This window comes from Ranitomeya imitator, chromosome 1 (genome assembly GCF_032444005.1).
Source record: "Ranitomeya imitator isolate aRanImi1 chromosome 1, aRanImi1.pri, whole genome shotgun sequence".
Classification (NCBI taxonomy): Eukaryota; Metazoa; Chordata; class Amphibia; order Anura; family Dendrobatidae; genus Ranitomeya; species Ranitomeya imitator.
Genome location: NC_091282.1, coordinates 1,026,987,517 through 1,027,015,459, shown reverse-complemented (window position 1 = coordinate 1,027,015,459; position 27,943 = coordinate 1,026,987,517). Strand labels below are relative to the sequence as shown.

Here is a 27,943-nt window from a genome sequence, read left to right as displayed (position 1 = left end):
ATGTACAGGGCTATATACAGTCCTATAAAATCTTCATTGAGCTCCTATAAGATTCAGTGCATGAGCTCATGCAAGAATTAATGTAACTGTCTGCTAAGCAGTGCACTTTAGAAAAAATATTTAAAAACGATTGGTATTTTTTAAAAGCAATACTAAAATAAATGAAAGACTGATTAGTGTAATAATATTTATCAGTTTGTTCCACTTTTAAGCTCTCTCCACATATAACGCTCTTAATTCTCCTCCTTATATCAACTGATTGGGAACAAGAAATTAGGAGAGCCAGATAAATCCAGCAATACTGTAGTTGATCTCCTACACTGCAGTATTAACATACTGAACCTGAGCCATCCAAACCATCGAAACCAGAAAGCTGCATTCTTTTCAACTGGTACTTAAACCTTCCATTTGCCTACCACGGGGCCGGATTGGGGGTAGGCTGTTTAGGCAGCTGTCTAGGGTGCTACCTCCTGCCTACCGGAGGGGGGTACATTTCGGATAAAAATAAACTGACATTGCTGAATGCCTGTAGCCGTCCCGTCACCTTCCTGCAGCTGCAGGTACTCAGCACAGTGATGGCCGGGGCATGGGCACACAGGGGAGCAGTGTCAGTCACTGACACCATTAACGCCTTTCTCTACCAGCGCCCTTGGCCATTGTTCCTTCCCCACACTCAATTGTATTTGCATCTGCAAAACATCAATACAATTGATGTGGGGGTTGCTGGCACAAAAGCAGAGGAGAATGAAGGCTATTATACCAAGGGCCAGTGAGGACATGACAAGAGGGGTGACAATAGGGATGTAAGGGTCTGGCTATGTGGACATTTTAAGAGTGTCTTCTGGCTATGGAAAAATAAGAGGGGATGTGGAGACATCAAAAGAGGAGCTGACTATAGGGGCATAAGGGGCTGGTTATGGGGACATTGCAAAGGGGCTCACTGTGGGGACATTACAAGAGGGGCTGCGAAGACATAACAAGAGAGTGACTATACTGTATTGGGTGCTGTTGTGGACCTTATATTGGGGGCTGTGGTAACCATAATGTATAAGGGGCTGTGCGGGACATTATACCATATATTGGTGGGTTGTGATGGATGTTATACTGTTTGGGGTGCTGTGTGGGACATTATCTTGCATATAATGGACTGTGGGCCATTATACTGTATCAGTGACCGGTGTGCTATAATACTGTATGGTGTGCTGTGGGGGCCATCATACTATGTAATGGAGGGCTATAGTGGACATCATACTGTATGAGAAGCTGTAATGGACATCATAGTGTCTATTGGGAGCTGTTGTGGATATTATGCTGTAAGGGCATCTGCAGTGACCATCATAATGTGTAGGAGGACAGTGTGATGAGGGGGTACAGTTTGGAGAAGACAACCTGGTGGGTAGGATGAGGGCATAGTGTGAAAAAGGGGCACAGTATGAATTTGGAGAGGAGCAGAGTGAAATGGGGGCCCATCATGGAAAGAGGTTAGCTTGACGGGGGAGCTATAGAGAGTGTAAGAGAAAACAGTGGAGAGGTGACCGCCATGGTATAGGCCGTGGTTCATAGGGGCAGAGAGTGTGTCAGTTATAGCTGATGATGGCAGACAGTGGGGCGGTTATACCTCATTAAGGTGGACAGTGTGACTGGTGTAGCTCATAAGGGCAGACAGTGTGGAGGCCCATGTACCATAGGAGGCTTATTTAGGTCTACTGACCGGAGAATAGGGAGGTCAGCAGAGAAAAGCTGTGGATGTGAAAAGTCACCATGAAATCTTGACAAGAAAGAGAAGAAAACAAAGAAACCACTCAATTAGAGAAAATGTCACCTACAAGCTACCTGAATGTAATTGTTTCCTCGTTCATACTGAGTATGGGGTCTGTTTAGCTTCCATTGGGGTATCCACTATCCACCAAATTATGCACACCTTATTTGAAACCAAACAGCCCCCATTATAGTTAAGAAAAATGGTTTCTATGACTGTCCTTATTTTTGACATTTAAAATATAGTATGTCAGGGATGAATATTGCTATTTTTTCCTGTTATCGTGTAAATAGACTGCAAGCAATGAATGATTTTATATCTAACTATTAAAACACACTCCGTGTTGAGCCTCACCTCTACAGTACACCTTTTCTTTCTTAATTTTCTGTTATTTTTTGGAGAAATAGATAACAATTTTAGTGCAAGTGGTCATCAGAGCTTGTTACTTTTATCTGACCCATCGGATGGGTGTGCTTTAGGGGTCCTGTTACCTTAGTCTCTGACCCATTCCTTTGCATGAGGGCTGAGGGTTCATGTGGGGGAGCGCCATTAGCTTCATCTGCCTAAGCACACAAATACCTTGGCCTGGCCCAGACTTAAGGTACTGTCACACTAGACGATATCGCTAGCGATCCGTGACGTTGCAGCGTCCTCGCTAGCGATATCGTCCAGTGTGACAGGCAGCAGCGATCAGGCCCCTGCTGGGAGATCGCTGGTCGGGGAAGAAAGTCCAGAACTTTATTTCGTCGCTGGACTCCCCGTAGACATCGCTGAATCGGCGTGTGTGACTCCGATTCAGCGATGTCTTTGCTGGTAACCAGGGTAAACATCGGGTAACTAAGCGCAGGGCCGCGCTTAGTAACCCGATGTTTACCCTGGTTACCATCCTAAAAGTAAAAAAACAAACACTACATACTTACCTACCGCTGTCTGTCCTCCAGCGCTGTGCTCTGCACTCCTCCTGCTCTGGCTGTGAGCGTCGGTCAGCCGGAAAGCAGAGCGGTGACGTCACCGCTCTGCTTTCTGGCTGCCCGGCGCTCACAGCCAGACCAGAGAAGCAGAGCGCCGAGGACAGACGGCTGTAGGTAAGTATGTAGCGTTTGTTTTTTTACTTTTTAGGATGGTAACCAGGGTAAACATCGGGTTACTAAGCGCGGCCCTGCGCTTAGTTACCCGATGTTTACCCTGGTTACCGGGGACCTCGGGATCGTTGGTCGCTGGAGAGCTGTCTGTGTGACAGCTCTCCAGCGACCAAACAGCGACGCTGCAGCGATCGACATCGTTGTCAGTATCGCTGCAGCGTCGCTATGTGTGACGGTACCTTTACCTTACAGTGAGTGTGTCCTTTGTCAGTGACAGAGATACTGAAAAATGAATGCAAGTAATGTGAATTCCCCAGCGTTCCCCAGGTGCATTCTTAGCAGACGACTCCAGCTTGTAAGTGGTAACATAAGATCATAAGTATGTTGCTCCAATTCCTTATATACAAGGGCAAGTTCATTAAATATTCTCTTGTTTCAAACATGTAGAGTTCTGTTTTAGCACAACAATTAGCACTATGTCATCAATGTGGAGAATGTTCAGTTGTTTTATAACAGCTGCATCATTCTCTGTAATTCGGTGCCCATACCAAAGACATAGAGCTTTGTATACAATATAGGTGAGCACATCAATCAACCTTATAATGGCCTTTTTGTAGAGAAGGAGCTACTCTACATTCCTCATAAAGCAAATACCATGACAAGTCACATATTTCACATCATTGCATTTACACTGTGAAATGTGAATAAATAGCATATGCACACAAGGCGGGAGTATGTAAGGCAGTGCATGGAACCAGTGAGGATCCCTCCATATGATGTCTGAATACTGGCTATAAGGCTCTATATGTAGGACATATTCTAGGGAACAGTACCTCAGAAAATAAGGTGTCTAATAGAGCATGCCATGATTTTGAGCATACAGAGCTACAGTAATAGGCTCATGCAACACTCACAAAAGCCATAGAAGGGCATTCAACAAAATGGAACCTTAAAGGGAACCTGTCACCCCCTTCTGGTGTTTTTAACTAAAAGAGCCACCTTGTGCAGCACTAATGCTGCAGTCTGTGAAGGTGGCCCTTCTTTTTGTGGTCCCTTCCAACGCTGCAATATTACTTTTTATAATTGGCGCGCCATACCTTTAGTCTGTCCAGGGGGGCATGTCTTTTCCCCTGGAAACAACCACCTTCCAGCCATCATTCAGCCCCTCCATGCGCCGGGCGCCACCTCCTCTGCCTTCAGTAACACACCCGGCACCTGCGCTGTGCTTTCCTTTTTCGGGCAAATGGTGCAAACGGGATAAACCAAGCTTGGGAAAATAAAGTCGGCCCTCTGGGCAAAACAGCAAGACAAAGAAGCAAAGAGAAACACAGTCATTTTCAAGCGGGGATCAGCCCGCTCACAGGTAGCAATGTCCACTTTTCAGATTTAGCACATACTTTCCTGAGTGATTCCTCTCCGGGCACACACTGAACACTGAAAGCTTTGGCAGTCAGAAATTTAAGCCTTGACTATGTGACTCCTCAGGGCCGGATTTAGGAGGTGGGTGGCCTGGGGCCCATTTTGGAGGGAGGCCCATTCTTCAAGATGCTGCAATATGTAATGCAAAAACACAAAATGAAACGAATGCAAGTTTATTTACAAAAATCATTTATGCAGAGTAATTCAAGTAAAATCATTCATTTTTTACAATCTGGGCACTTTCCTTGATTTTTGTGCTGCAAAATCACTAATGATGTCACTAAAGTCCAATTCACGCAGTATATCTGACCCTGTCAACCCTTGAAGTCCTGAAAGGGCGTTAAAGATTAAAATATGTACATATGTATGTATGTATATTGTAGGAATTTGGACTATCTATATCAAAGACTGCTGCTGGGCTCAATATGTCAGAGGCTTCTGCTGGGCTCTATATGTCAGAGGCTTCTTCTGGGCTGTATATGTATGAGAGGCTTCTGCTGGGCTGAATATGTATGAGGGGCTTCTGCTGGGCTGTATATATATGAGGGGCTTCTGCTGGGCTGTATATGTATGAGAGGCTTCTGCTAGGCTGTATATATATGAGGGGCTTCTGCTGAGCTGTATATATATATATATATATATATATATATATATATATATATATATATATATATATATATATATATATATATATATATATTGTAGCGTTTCACCCACTACGTGTCTTGGGGGACACTCGCTTGGCATGGGATTAAAGCACTCGGGCACGGTTTTCTATCAAAACACAGTCTTTACGGTTTATTTCGCACAACATAAACCACATACACAGGAACTTAGTAACAGCTTGAACAGTATCTGGACGTATTCAACTTTACCACAGTTCGTCTCTGACCCCGGTCAGCATTACACACGGTTTTCAGACCGTTACCCGTTGGCAACCTTCACGGGTTCCTGGACACCTCTTGGCCTCAGAGGTGCCCCATACACAATGTCTCTCACTCTGACCCCGGTTAGTACAACACAGTTCCTTCCCGTTACCTGTCGGTGCCGCACAGGTTTCTCGGATACCTCTCCTCACCAGAGGCATCCTTCAGTCGTTCGCACTCAGTCTTTCCTTTTCTCTGACCCTGGTCAGTATAACACGAATCTCCATTCGTTACCTGCCATTGCTGCACAGGTTCTCGGATACCTCTCTTCCTCAGAGGTATCCTTCAGACATTCTCACTCTGACCCCGGTCAGTACAGCACGGATCTCCATCCGTTCCACAGCCTGGTCTGTGCGAGGTCCAGAGCCCCCGCCATGTGCTCTCCAGGGAGATGATCCTCCCAACACATGGGGCTCTCTCTAGGACATTCCAGCACAACCATTCAGATCTACACTCAGAGCCCATGTGACCATCCCTCAGTCACATTATATAGTATTAACCACTCCCACAGGTGGGAGCGTGCATGTGTGGCTAGTTTGTCCCACCCATCTCACACAACTAGCCTAGTAAATCTCCCTTACCACTATACAAACTCTTGAGGGACTACAGGTCCCAGAACAACAACATTGCATCAGACTTACCACGCAGACTCCCTCTGCGACACATATCGGCCATTCACAACACTGCCAGTCACTGTTTTACTACCATTATCACAACAGATATGCCTCCATGCATATCCCAAGGAGCACACACAGCGCCCCCTAGCTGCCACAGGGGTCACTATACTACAATATATATATATATATATATATATATATATATATATATATATATATATATATATATATATATATATATAGGGCTGTTGCTGGGCTGTATATATTAGAAGCTGCTGTTGGGCTGTATATATATGAGGGGCTGCTGCCAGGCTGTATATATCAGAGGCTGTTGCTGTGCTGACTGTATATAGAATAGAGGCTGAGGGGCTGTATAAAGGGTATACACAGCAATGTACTGTAAACAGGTCCACACTATATACATACAGTATACACAGACACACTGTAATGCAGGATATAGTGTGGACTTGTATATACAGTATGGTACTATGTAGGACAGGAGCTGCAAGAAAGATACACAGACAGACACATATAGACACAACACACAGACAGAGATCATACTCACCCACCACAACACTGTGAAGATTGAACCACTTCACCTTTGGATCCTCAGTGACTGATGATCCAGAGTGAAGTCATGCCGCCGTCTGCGGTGGAGAATCCTCTTCTTGTGCCGACATCGTGGCTCCACCTCCTTCCTCAAAGGTAGCTGAACAAACTCTCATCTGATCTAAGCTGAGGAAGCGATCATATAGCTGAATAGGTAGCGCCTAGAAGCTTTTGTTGGGATTGGAGAAGGCTGCCACATGCCATAAGCTAAGCATTAGGTACAGGGAGGGTACTAAGGAAGTCTGGCTAGCCAGGTCAGTGGATGCTGACGCAGGTCAACTGCCATGACTCTGCCACTCTACGCCAGCCACTGGGATGTAGGATCGCAGCTATGTCCCTACACTTTCAATAGTTTCTCTTTTGTTAAATATTCCTCATCATTAGAAATGGTTCACAGCAAAGAGACGTGTATTTCACATGTTTTGAGATATTTATCCCTATATTGGTGGGAGGCCCCCTCTTGGTGGGTGGCCCAGGGCCCGGGCCCCTTGGGCCCACCCCTAAATCCAGGGCTGTGACTCCTCCATCATGTGACTGATCACATGATCTCAACATCACACAGGTCCTGTCAGGACTCTCTGCAGGTGGAGATACAGAGGACATTCCCCCACCCTCTCTATTAATGTCCACTAAAACCAGCCCATAATATAACTTTCATTCAACCCTCACAACACGTAGTGTGCTGGAGGAAATTATTCTGGTTTTGCATCACTGACGCCATTATGCACAGTGACACATATCTCATTCTCTATCACTTCATCAGTGACTGTGTCACACTATCTGGATATATATGTGTTTGGAAAAATATATCCTTTGAAAACTATGTGTAAATTACATAGAGAATTGCTCTATGCAAATGCTCATGTTAAAATCGCATTGCATTTGGATGCTTGATGTGAAAGATTGTATTGTACTTGCATAAACACATGAGTCTTGCATGACACTCGTCCGATTTCACAGGAACAAAATCAGACCGATTTTAAAATCACTAGAGTGTCTCTTGCCTTAAATTATTATCGCATATAATTTTTTAACTCCTGGAATTGCTATATGTAACAATGTTGAAAACATCTGATCTTTGGAGAAGACTTTGTAAAACACAATGAGAACAACTAGTCTAAACATCCAGCCCATTGTATTAGCTATCAAGAAAATTAGCTTGTAACTATATGTGTGTATTATCTTCCTATCCACAATGTTTCTTCTTCAACTGTTAGGGTTATGGAACACAATCTAATGATTTTACAGATATTCAGAATTCCTTTGTAGCAACTATAATTGTCAGGAGACATGTTACCTGGGGTGGAAAGGTATGTAAGCTGTTACTGACCCTTGCATTCATCATCCATGACCAGGCACGCTTTATTGTTGCAGGTGGGTCTGAATTTCCTAAAGTATTGTTATCCAGAAACGAAGAAATATGTGTCAAATGGTATGACAGTTTGTTTTACAGTCAACCTATACTTCCAGCCCCAAAACACTGTAATTGTGCAATCAACTACTAAATCGGCTTCGATTAAGTGTATATTTTTTTAATAAATTAAAATGGTAGTCTGGAACTTTATGGCCGGGGTCTTACCTAACGTATAAAAATACCGTCCGTTTTTTATGGCTGAGATACACAGAAAAGTTCCTGAACAGTGATCCGTATTTAATGCAAGGATGCGATTTTTTCTCCAAAAATTATCCGTGTGTCATCCGTATGGCACCCGTATGGCGAGATTTTCTCGCCGACTTGTAAAATGGACATAGAATGGAAATATTTGTGAAAACATATATACAGTATACACAGTACAGACCAAAAGTTTGGACACACCTTCTCATTTAAAGATTTTTCTGTATTTTCATGACTATGAAAATTGTAAATTCACACTGAAGGCATCAAAACTATGAATTAACACATGTGGAATTATATACTATAAATGGGGTTGGGACCATCAGTTGTGTTGAGCAGAAGTCTGGTGGATGCACAGCTGATAGTCCTGCTAAATAGACTGTTAGAATTTGTATTATGGCAAGGAAAAAGCAGCTAAGTAAAGAAAAACGAGTGGCCATCATTACTTTAAGAAATGAAGGTCCGTCAGTCTGAAAATTGGGAAAACTTTGAAAGTGTCCCCAAGTGCAGTGGCAAAAACCATCAAGCGCTACAAAGAAACTGGCTCACATGAGGACCGCCTCAGGAAAGGAAGACCAAGAGTCACCTCTGCTCCTGAGGATAAGTTTATCTGAGTCACCAGTCTCAGAAATTGCATGTTAACAGCAGCTCAGATTGGACACCAGGTCAATGCCACACAGAGTTCTAGCAGTAGACACATCTCTACAACAACTGTTAAGAGGAGACTTTGTGCAGTAGGCCTTCATGGTAAAATAACTGATAGGAAACCACTGCTAAGGACAGGCAACATGCAGAAGAGACTTGTTTGGGCTAAAGAACACAAGGAATGGACATTAGACCAGTGGAAATCTGTGCTTTGGTCTGATGAGTCAAAATTTGAGATTTCTGGTTCCAACCACCGTGTCTTTGTGCGACGCAGAAAAGGTGAACGGATGGACTCTACATGCCTGGTTCCCACCGTGAAGCATGGAGGAGGAGGTGTGATGGTGTGGGGATGCTTTGCTGGTGACACTGTTGGAGATTTATTCAAAATTGAAGGCATACTGAACCAGCATGGCTATCACAGCATCTTCCAGCGGCATGCTATTCCATCCGGTTTGCGTTTAGTTGGACCATCATTTATTTTTCAACAGGACAAGGACCCCAAACACACCTCCAGGCTGTGTAAGGGCTATTTGACCAAGAAGGAGAGTGATGGGGTGCTACACCAGATGACCTGGCCTCCACAGTCACCAGACCTGAACCCAATCGAGATGGTTTTGGTGAGCTGGACAGCAGAGTGAAGGCAAAAGGGCCAACAAGTGCTAAGCATCTCTGGGAACTCCTTCAAGTTTGTTGGAAGACCATTCCCGGTGACTATCTCTTGAAGCTCAGCAAGAGAATGCCAAGTGTGTGCAAAGCAGTCATCAAAGCAAAAGGTGGCTACTTTGAAAAACCTAGAATATCCTTGACCGCAACACTGAAAAAACGCTAGTGCATGCCCTTATCATCTCCCACCTCGACTACTGCAACCTCCTACTCTCTGGACTCCCCTCTAGCACTCTGGCACCACTCCAATCCATCCTACACTGTGCTGCCCGACTAATCTACCTGTCTCCCCGCTATTCCCCAGCCTCTCCCCTGTGTCAAGCCCTTCACTGGCTTCCTATCGCCCAGAGACTCCAGTTCAAAACCCTCACACTGACATACAAAGCCATCCACAACCTGTCTCCTCCATACATCTGTGACATGGTCTCCCGTTACCTACCTACACGCAACCTCTGATCCTCCCAAGACCTCCTTCTCTACTCCCCTCTCATCTCTTCTTCCCATAACCGCATCCAAGACTTCTCCCGTGCTTCCCCCATACTCTGGAACTCTGTACCCCAACACATCAGACTCGCGCCTACCATAGAAACCTTCAAAAAGAACCTGAAGACTCATCTCTTCCAACAAGCCTACTGCCTGCAGTAATCCTCAACCTACGGAACAGCCGCACAGCCAGCTCTTCCCTCTCCTAGTGTATCCTCACCCACCCCCTGCAGACTGTGAGCCCTCGCGGGCAGGGTCCTCCCTCCTTATGTACTCGTGTGCCTTGTTATCTACTCATGTTTAATGTATTTGTCTATATTTGCCTTGTATTCACATGTAAAGCGCCATGGAATAAATGGCGCTATAAAAATGTCCTCCATATATTATAATGTGCACCTCAGTCCTCCATATAGTATAATACACTCCTCAGTCCTCCATATAGTATAATACACTCCTCAGTCCTCCATATAGTATTATACACTCCACCATATAGTATAATACACTCCTCATAGACCTCCATATATTAAAATACACTGCAATTCCTCCATATAGTATAATACATTGCTCAGTCCTCCAAATAGTATAATACATTCCTCAGTAGTGTTGAGCGATACCGTCCGATACTTGAAAGTATCGGTATTGGATAGTATCGGCCGATACCCGAAAAATATCGGATATCGCCGATACCGATATCCGATACCAATACAAGTCAATGGGACACCAAGTATCGGAAGGTATTCTGATGGTTCCCAGGGTCTGAAGGAGAGGAAACTCTCCTTCAGGCCCTGGGATCCATAGGGATGTGTAAAATAAAGAATTAAAATAAAAAATATTGATATATTCACCTCTCCGGCGGCCCCTGGACATCACCCTGGTAACCGGCAGGCTTCTTTGTTTAAAATGAGCGCCTTTAGGACCTGCGAATGACGTCGCGGCTTCTGATTGGTCGCGTGCCGCTCATGTGACCGCCACGCGACCAATCAGAAGCCGCGACGTCATTCGCAGGTCCTTAATTCCTAGAATTAGGAGTTTAGTGAATGAGAATGACGTCGCGGCTTCTGATTGGTCGCGTGGCGGTCACATGAGCGGGTCCTAAAGGCGCTCATTTTAAACAAAGAAGCCTGCCGGTTACCAGCGTGATGTCCAGGGGCCGCCGGAGAGGTGAATATATCAATATTTTTTATTTTAATTCTTTATTTTACACATCCCTATGGAACCGATACCGATACCCGATACCACAAAAGTATCGGATCTCGGTATCGGAATTCCGATACCGCAAGTATCGGCCGATACCCGATACTTGCGGTATCGGAATGCTCAACACTATTCCTCAGTCCTCCAAATAGTATAATATATTCCTCATAGTGCTCCATATAGTATAATGCCCCGCCATTGTCATCCATGTAGTACAATTCACTTCCCATAGTATAATGCACCCCATAATTATTCATATAGTATAATGTATTCCCCATAGTCCTCAATACAGTATAATGCAGCCCCCTCATAGAGCATAATGCAGCCCCCCATAGAATATAATACAGCACCCCATAGAATGTAATACAGCCCTCCCCCATAGAATGTAATGCAGTCAGCCCCATAGAATGTAATGCAGCCAGCCCCCATAGAATGTAATTTAGCACAGCCCACATAGAATGTAATGCAGCACAGCCCCCATAGAATGTAATGCAGCACAGCCCCCCATAGAATGTAATGCAGCACAGCCCCCATAGAATGTAATGCAGCCATCCCCCATAGAATGTAATGCAGCACGGCCCCCATAGAATGTAATACAGCTCAGCCCCCATAGAATGTAATACAGCACAGCCCCCATAGAATGTAATGCAGCCAGCCCCCATAGAATGTAATGCAGCCAGCCCTCATAGAATGTAATGCAGCACAGCCCCCATAGAATGTAATGCAGCCAGCCCCCATAGAATGTAATGCAGCACAGCCCCCATAGAATGTAATGCAGCACAACCCCCATAGAATGTAATACAGCCCAGCCCCCATAGAATGTAATACAGCACAGCCCCCATAGAATGTAATGCAGCCCCCAATCGAGTTATCTCTTAGTGATATATTTAAAAAACAAAAAGCCACTCACCTCTCCTCGTGCCCAGCGCTGCTCCTGGCTCCGGTCTCAGCAGCTGCAGTCTGCCCGGTCACACAGCAGGTGTGCGATGATATGACATCATCGCGCACCCGCAGTGTCAGCACCAGGCAGAGCGGGGAATGATGGGAGAGGGAGCGTCAGCAGACGCTCTCTCCTCCATCATTGCATTCAACTGTACCGGCATCATAGATTCCGGTATAGTTGAATGCGCTGGGGGGGTGAGTCATCGGCAGTTGGGGGGTGAGTCGGCGCTGGCGAGTGGCCCATGACTGCCACTGGCCCTTCTGGCATTTGCCAGAACTGCCTGATGGCCAGTCCATCCCTGATGACAGGTGAGGATGTGTAATACCCCAGGTAACCGGTTGTTGTAGTGATGTTGCCTTCCTTTCGGGGAGGGCGATATCTGTTGTGAATTCTGTTGTCAAGCTCCCTCCTGTGGTCATGAATGGTACTTCGGCTGGTTCTGTCCATGGACTTCCTCTGGTGGTTGTGAGTGGGGCTGCGGCTTCTGAGTTTCCTTCCACAGGTGACGAGGTTAATTCATTAGCTGGCTGCTCTATTTAACTCCACTTAGATCATTGCTCCATGCCACCTGTCAATGTTCTAGTATTGGTCTAGTTCGCTCCTGGATCGTTCTGGTGACCTGTCTTCTCCAGCAGAAGCTAAGTTCCTGCTTTATTTTCTCTTGTTTGCTATTTTTTGTCCAGCTTGCTATTTTGATTTTTGTCTTGCTTGCTGGAAGCTCTGGGATGCAGAGGGGCGCCTCCGCACCGTGAGTCGGTGCGGAGGGTCTTTTTGCGCTCTCTGCGTGTTTTTTTTTTGTAGTTTTTGTGCTGACCACAAAGTTACCTTTCCTATCCTCTGTCTGTTCAGTAAGTCGGGCCTCTCTTTGCTAAAATCTATTTCATCTCTGTGTTTGTGATTTTCATCTTTACTCACAGTCATTATGTGTGGGGGGCTGCCTTTTCCTTTGGGGAATTTCTCTGAGGCAAGGTAGGCTTTATTTTTCTATCATTAGGGCTAGCTAGTTCTTAGGCTGTGACGAGTTGCATAGGGAGCGTTAGGAGCAATCCACGGCTATTTCTAGTGTGTGTGATAGGATCAGGGATTGCGGTCAGCAGAGTTCCCACGTCCCAGAGCTCGTCCTGTATTATTGTAACTATCAGGTCTTTCCGTGTGCACTTAACCACCAGGTCCATTATTGTCCTAACCACCAGGTCATAACAGTACAGGTGGCCCAAAGTATTAATGCATCTCAATAGAGGGATAAGAGAAGTTCTGAGACCATTTTTTTTTCTTTGCAGTGTGTTTTGTCTCTCTTTTCCCCTTTACTTCTGGGTGGTTCAGGATACAGGTGTAGATATGGACATTCAAGGTCTGTCCTCTTGGATGGATAATCTCACTGCAAGTGTACAAAACATTCAAGATTTTATGGTTCAGAATCCGATGTCAGAGCCTAGGATTCCAAGTCCTGATTTGTTTTTTGGGGATAGATCTAAGTTTCTGAATTTCAAAAATAATTGTAAATTGTTTCTTGCTTTGAAACCTCGCTCCTCAGGTGACCCTGTTCAACAAGTGAAAATCATTATTTCTTTGTTACGTGGCGACCCTCAAGACTGGGCATTTTCCCTTGCGCCAGGAGATCCGGTATTGCGTGATGTTGATGCGTTTTTTCTGGCGCTTGGATTGCTTTATGATGAACCAAATTCAGTGGATCAGGCAGAGAAAATCTTGCTGGCTCTGTGTCAGGGTCAGGATGAGGTAGAGATATATTGTCAGAAGTTTAGGAAGTGGTCTGTACTCACTCAGTGGAATGAGTGCACCCTGGCAGCAATTTTCAGAAAGGGTCTCTCTGAAGCCCTTAAGGATGTCATGGTGGGATTTCCCATGCCTGCTGGTCTGAATGAGTCTATGTCTTTGGCCATTCAGATCGATCGACGCTTGCGTGAGCGTAAAGCTGTGCACCATTTGGCGGTATTATCTGAGCATAGACCTGAGCCTATGCAATGTGATAGGACTTTGACCAGAGCTGAACGGCAAGTACACAGACGTCGGAATAGGCTGTGTTTTTACTGTGGTGATTCCACTCATGCTATCTCCGATTGCCCTAAGCGCACTAAGCGGTTCACTAGGTCTGCCACCATTGGTACGGTACAGTCGAAATTTCTTTTGTCCATTACTCTGATTTGCTCTTTGTCATCCTATTCTGTTATGGCATTTGTGGATTCAGGCGCTGCCCTGAATTTGATGGACTTGGAGTTTGCTAGGCGCTGTGGTTTTTTCTTGGAGCCCTTGCAGTATCCTATTACATTGAGAGGAATTGATGCTACGCCTTTGGCCAAGAATAAGCCTCAGTACTGGACCCAATTGACCATGTGCATGGCTCCTGCACATCAGGAGGATATTCGCTTTTTGGTGTTGCATAATCTGCATGATGTGGTCGTGTTGGGGTTGCCATGGCTACAGGTCCATAATCCAGTATTGGATTGGAAATCTATGTCTGTGTCCAGCTGGGGTTGTCAGGGGGTACATGGTGATGTTCCATTTTTGTCAATTTCGTCGTCCACTCCTTCTGAAGTCCCGGAGTTTTTGTTGGATTACCGGGATGTATTTGATGAGCCCAAATCCAGTGCCCTACCTCCTCATAGGGATTGTGATTGTGCTATTGATTTGATTCCTGGTAGTAAGTTTCCTAAGGGCCGACTGTTCAATTTATCTGTGCCAGAACACGCCGCTATGCGGAGTTATATAAAGGAATCCTTGGAGAAAGGTCATATTCGCCCGTCGTCATCACCGTTAGGAGCAGGGTTCTTTTTTGTGGCCAAGAAGGATGGTTCTTTGAGACCTTGTATTGATTACCGCCTATATAATAAAATTACAGTCAGGTTTCAGTATCCTTTGCCGCTGCTGTCTGATTTGTTTGCTCGTATTAAAGGGGCTAGTTGGTTCACCAAGATAGATCTTCGAAGGGCGTATAATCTTGTGCGTATTAAAAAGGGCGATGAATGGAAACAGCATTTAATACGCCCGAGGGCCATTTTGAGTACTTGGTGATGCCATTCGGGTTTTCCAATGCTCCATCAGTATTTCAGTCCTTTATGCATGACATCTTCCGAGAGTACCTGGATAAATTCCTGATTGTATATTTGGATGATATTTTGGTCTTTTCGGATGATTGGGAGTCTCACGTGAAGCAGGTCAGAATGGTGTTCCAGGTCCTTCGTGCAAATTCTTTGTTTGTGAAGGGGTCAAAGTGTCTCTTTGGAGTTCAGAAGGTTTCATTTTTGGGTTTCATTTTTTCCCCTTCTACTATCGAGATGGACCCTGTTAAAGTCCAGGCCATTTATGATTGGACTCAGCCGACATCTGTGAAGAGCCTGCAAAAGTTCCTGGGCTTTGCTAATTTTTATCGTCGCTTCATCAGTAATTTTTCTAGTGTTGCTAAACCGTTGACTGATTTGACCAAGAAGGTTGCTGATGTGGTCAATTGGTCTTCTGCGGCTGTGGAAGCTTTTCAGGAGTTGAAGCGTCATTTTTCTTCTGCCCCCGTGTTGTGCCAGCCAGATGTTTCGCTCCCGTTTCAGGTCGAGGTTGATGCTTCTGAGATTGGAGCAGGGGCTGTTTTGTCGCAAAGAAGTTCTGATGGCTCGGTGATGAAACCATGTGCCTTCTTTTCTAGAAAGTTTTCGCCTGCTGAGCGCAATTATGTTGTTGGCAATCGAGAGTTGTTGGCCATGAAGTGGGCATTCGAGGAGTGGCGTCATTGGCTTGAAGGAGCCAAGCATCGCGTGGTGGTCTTGACGGATCACAAGAATTTGACTTATCTCGAGTCTGCCAAACGGTTGAGTCCTAGACAGGCTCGATGGTCGCTATTTTTCTCCCGTTTTGATTTTGTGGTTTCGTACCTTCCGGGCTCTAAGAATGTGAAGGCTGATGCCCTGTCAAGGAGTTTTGTGCCCGACTCTCTGGGTGTTCCTGAGCCGGCGGGTATTCTCAAAGAGGGAGTAATTTTGTCTGCCATCTCCCCTGATTTGCGGCGGGTGCTGCAAAAATTTCAGGCTGATAGACCTGACCGTTGCCCAGCGGAGAAACTGTTTGTCCCTGATAAATGGACTAGTAGAGTTATCTCTGAGGTTCATTGTTCGGTGTTGGCTGGTCATCCTGGAATCTTTGGTACTAGAGATTTGGTGGCTAGATCCTTTTGGTGGCCGTCTTTGTCATGGGATGTGCGTTCTTTTGTGCAGTCCTGTGGGACTTGTGCTCGGGCTAAGCCCTGCTGTTCTCGTGCCAGTGGGTTGCTTTTGCCCTTGCCGGTCCCGAAGAGGCCCTGGACGCATATTTCTATGGATTTTATTTCGGATCTCCCCGTCTCTCAAAAGATGTCGGTCATTTGGGTGGTTTGTGATCGCTTTTCTAAGATGGTCCATTTGGTACCTTTGTCTAAATTGCCTTCCTCCTCTGATTTGGTGCCATTGTTTTTCCAGCATGTGGTTCGTTTGCATGGCATTCCGGAGAACATCGTTTTGGACAGAGGTTCCCAGTTTGTTTCGAGGTTTTGGCGATCCTTTTGTGCTAGGATGGGCATTGATTTGTCTTTTTCCTCGGCTTTCCATCCTCAGACAAATGGCCAAACCGAACGAACTAATCAGACTTTGGAAACATATGCTTTGTTTCTGCTGATCAGGATGATTGGGTGTCCTTTTTGCCTTTGGCTGAGTTCGCCCTTAATAATCGGGCCAGCTCGGCTACTTTGGTTTCGCCGTTTTTCTGCAATTCTGATTTCCATCCTCGTTTCTCTTCAGGGTCTTCAGGGCAGGTTGAGTCTTCGGACTGTCCTGGTGTAGATACTGTGGTGGATAGGTTGCAGCAGATTTGGACTCATGTGGTGGACAATTTGACATTGTCCCAGGAGGAGGCTCAACGTTTCGCTAACCGCTGGCGCTGTGTGGGTCCCCGACTTCGTGTTGGGGATTTGGTTTGGTTGTCGTCTCGTTATGTTCCTATGAAGGTTTCCTCTCCTAAGTTTAAGCCTCGTTTCATTGGTCCGTATAAGATTTCTGAGGTTCTCAATCCTGTGTCATTTAGTTTGACCCTTCCAGCTTCTTTTGCCATCCATAATGTGTTCCATAGGTCGTTGTTGCGGAGATACGTGGCGCCTATTGTTCCATCCGTTGATCCTCCTGCCCCGGTGTTGGTTGAGGGGAAGTTGGAGTATGTGATGGAGAAGATTTTGGATTCTCGTATTTCGAGACGGAAACTCCAGTACCTGGTCAAGTGGAAGCGTTATGGTCAGGAAGATAATTCCTGAGTCTTTGCCTCTGATGTTGATGCTGCTGATCTGGTTCGTGCCTTTCATTTGGCTCGTCCTGGTCGGCCTGGGGGCTCTGGTGAGGGTTCGGTGACCCCTCCTCAAGGGGGGGGTACTGTTGTGAATTCTGTTGTCAAGCTCCCTCCTGTGGTCATGAATGGTACTTCGGCTGGTTCTGTCCATGGGCTTTCTCTGGTGGTTGTGAGTGGGGCTGCGGCTTCTGAGTTTCCTTCCACAGGTGACGAGGTTAATTCGTTAGCTGGCTGCTCTATTTAACTCCACTTAGATCATTGCTCCATGCCACCTGTCAATGTTCTAGTATTGGTCTAGTTCGCTCCTGGATCATTCTGGTGACCTGTCTTCTCCAGCAGAAGCTAAGTTCCTGCTTTATTTTCTCTTGTTTGCTATTTTTTGTCCAGCTTGCTATTTTGATTTTTGTCTTGCTTGCTGGAAGCTCTGGGATGCAGAGGGGCGCCTCCGCACCGTGAGTCGGTGCGGAGCGTCTTTTTGCGCTTTCTACGTGGTTTTTTTGTAGTTTTTGTGCTGACCGCAAAGTTACCTTTCCTATACTCTGTCTGTTCAGTAAGTCGGGCCTCTCTTTGCTAAAATCTATTTCATCTCTGTGTTTGTGATTTTCATCTTTACTCACAGTCATTATGTGTGGGGGGCTGCCTTTTCCTTTGGGGAATTTCTCTGAGGCAAGGTAGGCTTTATTTTTCTATCTTTAGGGCTAGCTAGTTCTTAGGCTGTGACGAGTTGAATAGGGAGCGTTAGGAGCAATCCACGGCTATTTCTAGTGTGTGTGATAGGATTAAGGATTGCGGTCGGCAGAGTTCCCACGTCCCAGAGCTTGTCCTGTATTATTGTAACTATCAGGTCTTTCCGTGTGCACTTAACCACCAGGTCCATTATTGTCCTAACCACCAGGTCATAACAGATATCATGCTTTGAGGCAAGGAGGATTTCCTTTATCAGGTAAAGCACCTAGATGCAACATGTTCTGAATCCAGGCCAGAAGGGGGAGCTCTGAACCCGGATTCAGGGGAGCTTCCCCAGCTTTAAGTATTCTGGTCTGGAGGAGGAGTTTGGACAGTCTGGATCAGATAGTGAAGAGAGAGAGAGAGGAAGGAGAGAGCAGAGAGTTGAGCTGTGCAGCCATGCCTAAGGGCTGCAGCTCCAGGAAAGCAGGAGAACCTGAAGGGTTGGAATGTAGTGAGCATCGGAGGAAAGGAGCACAGGAGAATGAAAGGGCTTAGAGGGGAACTGTGACTGGGAACCCTCTGAGCTGAAGTGCAGGAACCGGGCACCAGGAGCCCAAGGCTGTGTTGCACTCCAGGTCATACAGCAGGACCGGAGGGCAAAGGACTTTATGGAATTTACCCGCACCCACACCTGGAGGTGAAGCAGTATACTAGGAGCCAGGGTAATGATAGAGACCTTATAAAAAAGCTCAAATTGCCCACCATACAGGTACTTGTCCCAGGACAGGAGAGAGAGGACTTTGTCAGCAAGTCACAGGCACCAAGGACCTTGCATACTAGCGTGAGTAGGAAGGCTTATGGACCTCACTTGGGAGAGGGATCTCCCATTGCCTCCAGGCTGGCTGGACCACATCACCTCCTGTTGCTGGTACCCTGGACTGCGGCTGCTTACAACCAGTAAAACCAGGTAAAGACATTACCACTCTATGTCCTCCATTTACTTGCCGGTATATACCATCCCTGCCCTGCACACCGGGAGCCCTGGGGACCGCGCTTCACCTGTGGGAAGCATCACCATCTTAGCTGCCATACCATCATGCCAGCGGACCCCTTTCAGCAGCGTCGGTCCCCACTGACTGAAAACTACAGGTGGTGTCACGAACAAACTTTAATCTCAAAACCCCTTTAAAGTCATTTCCTTTTACTTGGGCACCCAGGGCCACGGACCGGGTTGCAGCCACAGTGACATCCCCTTTAAGTACCGGACCCGGTACTGAGTACCCCACGGCCCTGGATGGCGACTCAGATGCAGCAGAGAAGCTATGAATGGTCAACATGTAGATCTGTAAGGACAAGTACAGCAGGATATGCAAGAAGACAAGCAGACAAATGGAGCAGGAAACACTAGATGTAGCCGAGACAGGTGTGTGGATATACACAGAAGCAGTAGACGTATATTCAGTCTGGGACTTGGAAGGCAAACAAAGCCAATATGTATGTTTGATGTATTTTTACATTGTCGTACAATAAAATGTGAATCCTTCAGCCAATGAACATAATTGTCCTATACTCATCTAATACGGTAGTAGAGATAGACCAAGAATTCTGTCCCATAGCTCCACTGGCCCTCACCATGGTTCATGGACCATCCATAGGAATGCGATATCCAGTTTCAGAATTTCATGAAGAACTCCAACCATTCAAATTGAATACATTACCATAACATGTTAACAGATAGTCATGTATTAGCAAACACCTCTTCCTACAACGTATCGCAAAAGCTGTTTATTTCACGCTGCTCATCTCAAGGGGAAAGGTAAGTGAGGACACATCTGTATGTGACACGTTCAATTTAGCATATAAAGATGTCAGGTATGCAGGTTTTCTATACAGCTTAGATCTAATCCGGGATTAGTGAAGGGTACCTTGCCTTGAGGGGTGTTTTTTTTTCATCCGATCATCACATAACTACACCTCCTCTTTTCAATGGGGGTGACTCTAGTGAACGACAGTACAGTACGTATGTGTGTCTCAATGCAGCCCTTTTGGCGGCTGCTGCAAAATGAGGTAATCAGTAATGATCAATGAAATGGAGTAAAGTTAACAAATGTCTTGCAAGGTTCCAGAGGAAAAAATGAGAATAGAAAATATATTTCTGTTTTGGGTGGAGTAACTGCTCAAGCTCAACACTAACATGTAGTAGTAAGCCCTGGCACTACGTTCCGCTTCAGCTAACAGGGGATGATTCACAGCTTTAATGGAGGAGATTGTTATATCTTGTGCCAGTACTTCTATGTGGTCCAATAAACAGCTGGTATGATATGGCAACCATTTGTGTTTTTAACAGCTGGGAGAATCATAGACTGATGGAAAGTAATAACTGACACATACAGTACAATGATATGGAACATACAAAAATAGATTTAGAAAGATAGACAGATACATTTACATCATTTGTCTTATCAGAATGTTTTTGATTTTCTTGCATCTATGTTTCCGTATGACATCCGTATGATGCGTGTATGGCTTTACATTTCTCACTGCTTTTCCCCATTGAATTTAATGGCTCAATGGGCTGAAATGAGGAAAATGGTTGCGTATTTCTCACAAGTCACACTGATGGTCCGTGTGGTGTCCGATTTTGTCTCGCACCCATAGACTTGCATTGGCGAGAGACAGGCGATGTACGCGTACAATCGCATCATGCTACGGTTTCACTCGCACGCCGAATATGCCCGAGAAAAAAAACGGCGATGTGAGTTTGCCCATAGATTAAAGGGAACTTGTCACCTGAATTTGGCGGGACCGGTTTTCGGTCATAGGGGTGGAGTTTTCGGGTGCTTGATTCACCCTTTCCTTACCCGCTGGTTCCATGCTGGCCGCAATATCGCAATATTGGTTTGAAGTTCATTCTATGTCCTCCGTAGTACACGCCTGCGCAAGGCAATCTTGCATGCACATATTTTCGCCCTGTGTCAGCCCCCTGCACCGTTCAGATACTCACACTACCGTTCCGTAGTGTAGATCCACTATCTCTGTTGCCTGGTTACCGGACGCGTCTTCGGGCTTCTGTGCGCCTGCGCGTCTCTGTGTCTGTGGTTGGATGCTTGGGATCATGTGGGGCCCCCGTGGTCTCTTGCGTCCTTCTGCCGCTCGGGGAGGTTGCCGGCGTTACAGTTGCTATGACGGCGCACCACCACTTCCGGCTCAGGATGTCCTTGAATTTCCGGGTAACTCCTTTTTAAACCGCTCGCCATTAAATGATTTATGCCCCCTGACGAAGGTTTGGTTTCCGAAACGCGCATTGGGGCCAGGACTGGCAGTCTACTTTGCGGTGGGTAATCTCTGCTGCGGCTTTTATAAGATTATGGCCCCATTAGTTCTTACCACTAGTCTTATATTGTATTTGCACTGAAATACTGTTTATGGCTGTGCTGATTGTGATCTTCATTATGACTGTGGCTTATAAGGATTTTTTCTTGGCCTCCGCTCGCAGACATAATTCCCCACCATTAATTATTATTATAATTTTCTTAATTTTTTTCACATTTTGTATTGAGCAATTAGCTATGAGTAATTGGTAGTTGGTGAATTTTTTAGTAGACTTGCATCTCCTGAGAACGTGCCTCCCGCTATCCTTACAATGCCCTCACTAATGTCGCCATCTTTATGTTACCTCTCTCACACTTGTTGTCTTAGTTTGTATTAATTGTTAATAAAGTGTTTTTGATACGGTATTTGTTTGACCTTATATCATCTTTTTTTGTACCACTAATCTGAAAGTGGCATAATGTAGGAGCAATGACCCTGATTCCAGAGATGTGTCACTGCTTTATCATTTTATCATCAGGATGTCATCACTGAAGGACTAGGAAACCTACTGCCAGGTAGTCAAGCATACTCGTGAGCTCTGTAAAAACCACCCCCACCACTGATTGGCAGCTTTCTGTCAACACTGTACATGGGTATAAAGCTGCCAATCAGAGGTGTGGGCGGGGCTATACAGAGCTCAGCTTTCTGATACCTGCTAGATCTGCAGCAGACAAAAGAGGGATTTTGTCGTTGTGACTGCAAGCAGCCCAATAAGTGATACATCACTGAATTCAGGGTCTATGTCCCTACATTGGGCGGTTCTCAGATGGGGTAGCAAAAACCTAGTGACAGATTCCTTTTAACTTATTGGTTTACATTTTTAAATTCTTGCTAATCTAGTCCTTCATGAGTCCAGTGGTCGTCTCTAATTAGTGATTGGCATATGAATCTGTGATCACTTTCATGGGGATTTAGGCTGTCGATATGTTGACTTATATCAGTCTGCTCTACTCCCTGTAATATACTGTCCTTATATAGTACAGGTAGGTTCTTAGTACTTCGGTGGATGAAATATGATTTGTAAACCGATTTAATGGAAGGTGAAATGTATCTGAATGTTATTCTATAGGAAAAAACATCAGAAAACGAGAAGAAATGTCTTTGTTTGGGCATACAATTACAAGGAAACGGTATTATGATTATGAATGTAATAACACAATTTGTCACTTTTGTCACTTGCAGAATAGACTGGTTGCATGGATAAACAAAGCTAATGCTATAAAAATATATTAAAGTCCAGAATGCCTTGGTTGTGTCTGGAGCGTCACTGTAGGTTGGCACGTGTGGACTCTATATTGGACCCTTTTAAGATTAATAAATGAAAGTAAGCTTCCTCTGTTTGTGTAATCCTCGCACAAGTGGATGGATAAATATTTCTTTAATATCTCAGTGTTCGTGGATGATGGTTTTGTCTTAAATCATTTAGAATGAATCTCGTGCACAAAAACAATCTGTCAGTGCCGAAAGTGTGCCAAAACACTTGCTTGGTATGTACTGGAAGTTACGTGTGGAGCTAGTGGGTGGCCTAACTACGCAGAGAAATGTCAACATTTACTGCCCTGTCTCTAAACAGATGAAATATGTATTGATATCTACATCATAACTTTACACTCACTGCCTTATATACAGTTCCTTTCAGATACAATGTAATATATATATAATGAGAGCGAGCAGATGACCTGACGTTATAACAGTAGGGAACAGTGTGATCTCTTGTGTTAGTCATTCCTCCAGCAGTTTTATTTTTTTGATGAAGGATTTGTGCTGAACATTTATACTGTCCTCTCCAGTCTTTACTGAAAAGACATAGGTCAAGTTATATGTTTTGACATTTCATACACGAGTCTTAATTAGCGGTGTGCAGGAATAAGACGAAGCCACTTACTCCCTTCCTGACACATGATGTACAGTTATGGAATGCGTTGTGTCCCTGACTTTGATGCGGGCTCATATGCTGAACCCGCATATTTCCCAGCTGATGATGTCTCAACTATTCAGCCATCATCTGCTTCTTACAGCCGCATGAGGAGTACAACTCTGCCCGTGGTTGTTATCCTGTCAAATGGCGCTGTCAATCTCTAACAGCGATATTTAACATAATCTGGCAGGGGGTTTTGTCATTTCATTCCATCGGCACCTCACAAACACATCACACCTATGCCCCGATGGATGCATGGAATGACAAACCCATCGCTATGACAGTTGATGATCTGCTGAAGACCCTCATGCTTATCATGAATATTCTCCTGTGAACGCCAGAATGTAGCTGGCATTCATAGGAGATAGTAATTTTTGATATACATATATGTGTATATATATATATATATATATATATATATATATATACATACATATATATATACATATATATATATATATATATATATATATATGTATGTATATATATATATATATATATATATATATATATATATACATACATACATACATATATATATATATATATATATATATATATATATATATATAAATTTAGTGATGATTTACTCCTAGATTAGATGATCGCAGGTTCAAGTCCCTTAAGGACTATTAATTAAAGTAAAAAAAGTGAAAAACTTGTTGTTAAAAAAATATGAAAAAATGAAAATAAAATGCAAAAGTTCAAATCACCCCCCTTTGCCTCATTAGAAATAAAACAATTTATAAGAAAAATACACATATTTGATTTATAAAATTCTATCAAAATATAAAATAAATAAAAAAAATGAATTTGATTGGTAACTAGCGTAACAAGAAAATAAAATCGAAATGCCAGAATTTCGCTTTTTTGTCCTCTGCAACATTGCAATAAAATGCAATAAGAGGAGATTAAAACAATGTATCTAGCCCAAAATTGTATAAATAAAAAAAATCAGCTAAGCTAAAATAAGCCCACACAGCGCTATATCGTAAAGAATTAAATCCTTACGGGTCTCGGAAAATGGCGACTCAAGCAATATTTTTTTTTACAAATTTCCACATTGTTTTTTTCACCACTTAATTAAAAAAAAACTATACATGTTTGGTATCTGTGCACTTGTACACTGACCTGAAGAATCAAATTGTCAGTTTTACCATATAGTGATCATGGTAAATTAAAAAAAAAAATAAAAAAACAATTGTGGAATTGCACTTTTTTTGCAATTTCAATGCACTTGGACTTTCCAGTGCATCACATGATAAAATGAATGGTGTCATTCAAAAGTTCAACTTGTCCTGCAAAAAGTCCTCAAGTTGTTATGTGGATGGAAAAATGAAAAAGTTATGGGTCTGGGCAGAAGGGGAGTAAAAAAAATAAATGAAAAAAGGGAAATTGGCTGCAGTGTTAAGGGGTTAAGATATTCCAAGCTAGATGTATCCAGGATGAAAGACCTCTTGTCCTTATCTTTGTCATAAAAATACGTTTTGCTTCACCTTGTAAAAAATTTAGTTTGCTAATATTATTTTAAGGCTTTACTTGGTCTATTGTAATAAAGTCAGAAAATTACCAATTAAGCTCATCCACATTGAGCTATATAATCTGGTCAACATAGGTTAGAAAAGACCAGAATAATTGCTAATTAAGCTTAACCCCTTCCCGACCTCCGCCGTACTATGAGGTCGGCCTCACACTAGCGAGTTGTACGGACGTATGAGAGGTGCAGAAAATACGGATTGCATACGGTACAATGCATCTCCATGCCCCAGCTCCTATCTGCCATATTTTACTGTTCCGTATTATACGGTCTTCTACGGCCGTAGAAAATCGCAGCATGCTGCGTTTGTCACTGTATTGCGCAAAAAATACGCCAATGAAAGTCTATGGGGGCGAGAAAAATACGGATTACACACGGACCAACAGTGTGACTTGCGAGAAATACGCAGCGGTGTTCTATAGAAAAGCCGGCAATTCAGTACAGTGTACAGTAAAATCACACTGACAGCTTACAGTAGAATAGGTAGAATAAATGTGTACACATAGAATAGGTATATATATATCATATATATCAGTGAGATACATACAGTTAAGGCCAGAAATATTTGGACAGTGACACAAGTTTTGTTATTTTAGCTGTTTACAAAAACATGTTCAGAAATACAATTATACATATAATATGGGCTGAAAGTGCACACTCCCAGCTGCAATATGATAGTTTCCACATCCAAATCGGAGAAAGGGTTTAGGAATCATAGCTCTGTAATGCATAGCGTCCTCTTTTTCAAGGGACCAAAAGTAATTGGACAATGGACTCTAAGGGCTGCAATTAACTCTGAAGGCGTCTCCCTCGTTAACCTGTAATCAATTAAGTAGTTAAAAGGTCAGGGGTGGATTCCAGGTGTGTGGTTTTGCATTTGGAAGCTGTTGCTGTGAGCAGACAACATGCGGTCAAAGGAACTCTCAATTGAGGTGAAGCAGAACATCCTGAGGCTAAAAAAAAAGAAAAAATCCATCAGAGAGATAGCAGACATGCTTGGAGTAGCAAAATCAACAGTTGGGTACATTCTGAGAAAAAAGGAATTGACTGGTGAGCTTGGGAACTCAAAAAGGCCTGGGCGTCCACGGATGACAACAGTGGTGGATGATCGCCGCATACTTAATTTGGTGAAGAAGAACCCGTTCACAACATCAACTGAAGTCCAGAACACTCTCAGTGAAGTAGGTGTATCTGTCTCTAAGTCAACAGTAAAGAGAAGACTCCATGACAGTAAATACAAAGGGTTCACATCTAGATGCAAACCATTCATCAATACCAAAAATAGACAGGCCAGAGTTAAATTTGCAGAAAAACACCTCAAGAAGCCAGCTCAGTTCTGGAAAAGTATTCTATGGACAGATGATACAAAGATCAACCTGTACCAGAATGATGGGAAGAAAAAAGTTTGGAGAAGAAAGGGAACGGCACATGATCCAAGGCACACCACATCCTCTGTAAAACATGGTGGAGGCAACGTGATGGCATGGGCATGCATGGCTTTCAATGGCACTGGGTCACTTGTGTTTATTGATGACATAAGAGCAGACAAGAGTAGCCGGATGAATTCTGAAGTGTACCGGGATATACTTTCAGCCCAGATTCAGCCAAATGCTGCAAAGTTGATTGGACGGCGCTTCATAGTACAGATGGACAATGACCCCAAGCATACAGCCAAAGCTACCCAGGAGTTCATGAGTGCCAAAAAGTGGAACATTCTGCAATGGCCAAGTCAATCTCCAGATCTAAACCCAATTGAGCATGCATTTCACTTGCTCAAATCCAGACTTAAGACGGAAAGACCCACAAACAAGCAAGACCTGAAGGCTGCGGCTGTAAAGGCCTGGCAAAGCATTAAGAAGGAGGAAACCCAGCGTTTGGTGATGTCCATGGGTTCCAGACTTAAGGCAGTGATTGCCTCCAAAGGATTTGCAACAAAATATTGAAAATAAAAATATTTTGATTGGGTTATGTTTATTTGTCCAATTACTTTTGACCTCCTAAAATGTGGAGTGTTTGTAAAGAAATGTGTACAATTCCTACATTTTCTATCAGATATTTTTGTTCAACCCTTCAAATTAAACGTTACAATCTGCACTTGAATTCTGTTGTAGAGGTTTCATTTCAAATCCAATGTGGTGGCATGCAGAGCCCAAATCGCGAAAATTGTGTCACTGTCCAAATATTTCTGGCCCTAACTGTATATGTATATATATATATATGAATATTTCATACAGCGCTAGATAGCTTAAAAGCCGGTAATTCAATTGCCGGCTTTTCCTATCTCCTTCTCAAACCCGACATGATATGAGACCTGGTTTACATACAGTAAACAATCTCATATCCCTTTTTTTGCATATTCCACACTTCTAAAGTTAGTAGTGTGTATGTGCAAAATTTGGGCGCTCTAGTTATTAAATTAAAGGGTTAAATAGCGGAAAAAATTGGCGTGGGCTCCCGCGCAATTTTCTCTGCCAGAATGGTAAAGCCAGTGACTGAGGGCCAATATGAACAGCCTGGAGAGGGTCCACGGTTATTGATTTCCCCCTGGCTAAAAACATCTGCCCCCAGCCACCCCAGAAAAGGCGCATCTGGAAGATGCGCCTATTCTGGCACTTGGCCACTCTCTTCCCATTCCCGTGTAGCGGTGGGATATGGGGTAATGAAGGGTTAATGTCACCTTGCTATTGTAAGGTGACAGTAAGCCAGATTAATAATAGAGAGGCGTCAATTGTGACACCTATCCATTATAAATCCAATAGTAAGAAATGTTTAAAAAAACAAACACACATTATTACAAAGTATTTTAATGAAATAAATACACAGGTTGTTGTAATATTTTATTATACTAGTAATCCACCTGAAGACCCTTGTCACCTGTAACAAATGTAAAAAAACAAAACAACAATATCCCATACCTTCCGATGATCAGTCTCGTCCCACGCTGTAAATCCATCTGAAAGGGTTAACTAATTTTACAAGCAGAAGCCTGCTAATGCAGCCGCCCCTGTTGTAAAAACCCGGCTGAATGGAATGTAGGTGAATGACCTGTAGTTACCTCGAGTTGCGGTGATGCGCCATCTGCTGGATGTCCTCATATGAACTCGAGCCTGGGAACTTTTCTGAATATTTTCAATGATTGCAGCAATAGCAATGAATTACTAAAAATAAGGTGCAAA

At 44.0% G+C, this 27,943-nt stretch overlaps 1 protein-coding gene across 1 annotated transcript in view; it reads right to left on the bottom strand.

The window, feature by feature from the left end:
- Window positions 1-27,943, bottom strand: part of LOC138658268 (uncharacterized) — a 103,560-nt gene that overhangs the window by 66,695 nt on the left and 8,922 nt on the right. The window contains exons 2-3 of the mRNA XM_069745750.1: window positions 4,239-4,389; window positions 3,939-4,131 (exon numbers count right to left, since the gene is read on the bottom strand). The gene's annotated coding sequence lies outside the window, so the exon portion shown is untranslated. The remainder of the gene's footprint in view (window positions 1-3,938; window positions 4,132-4,238; window positions 4,390-27,943) is intronic.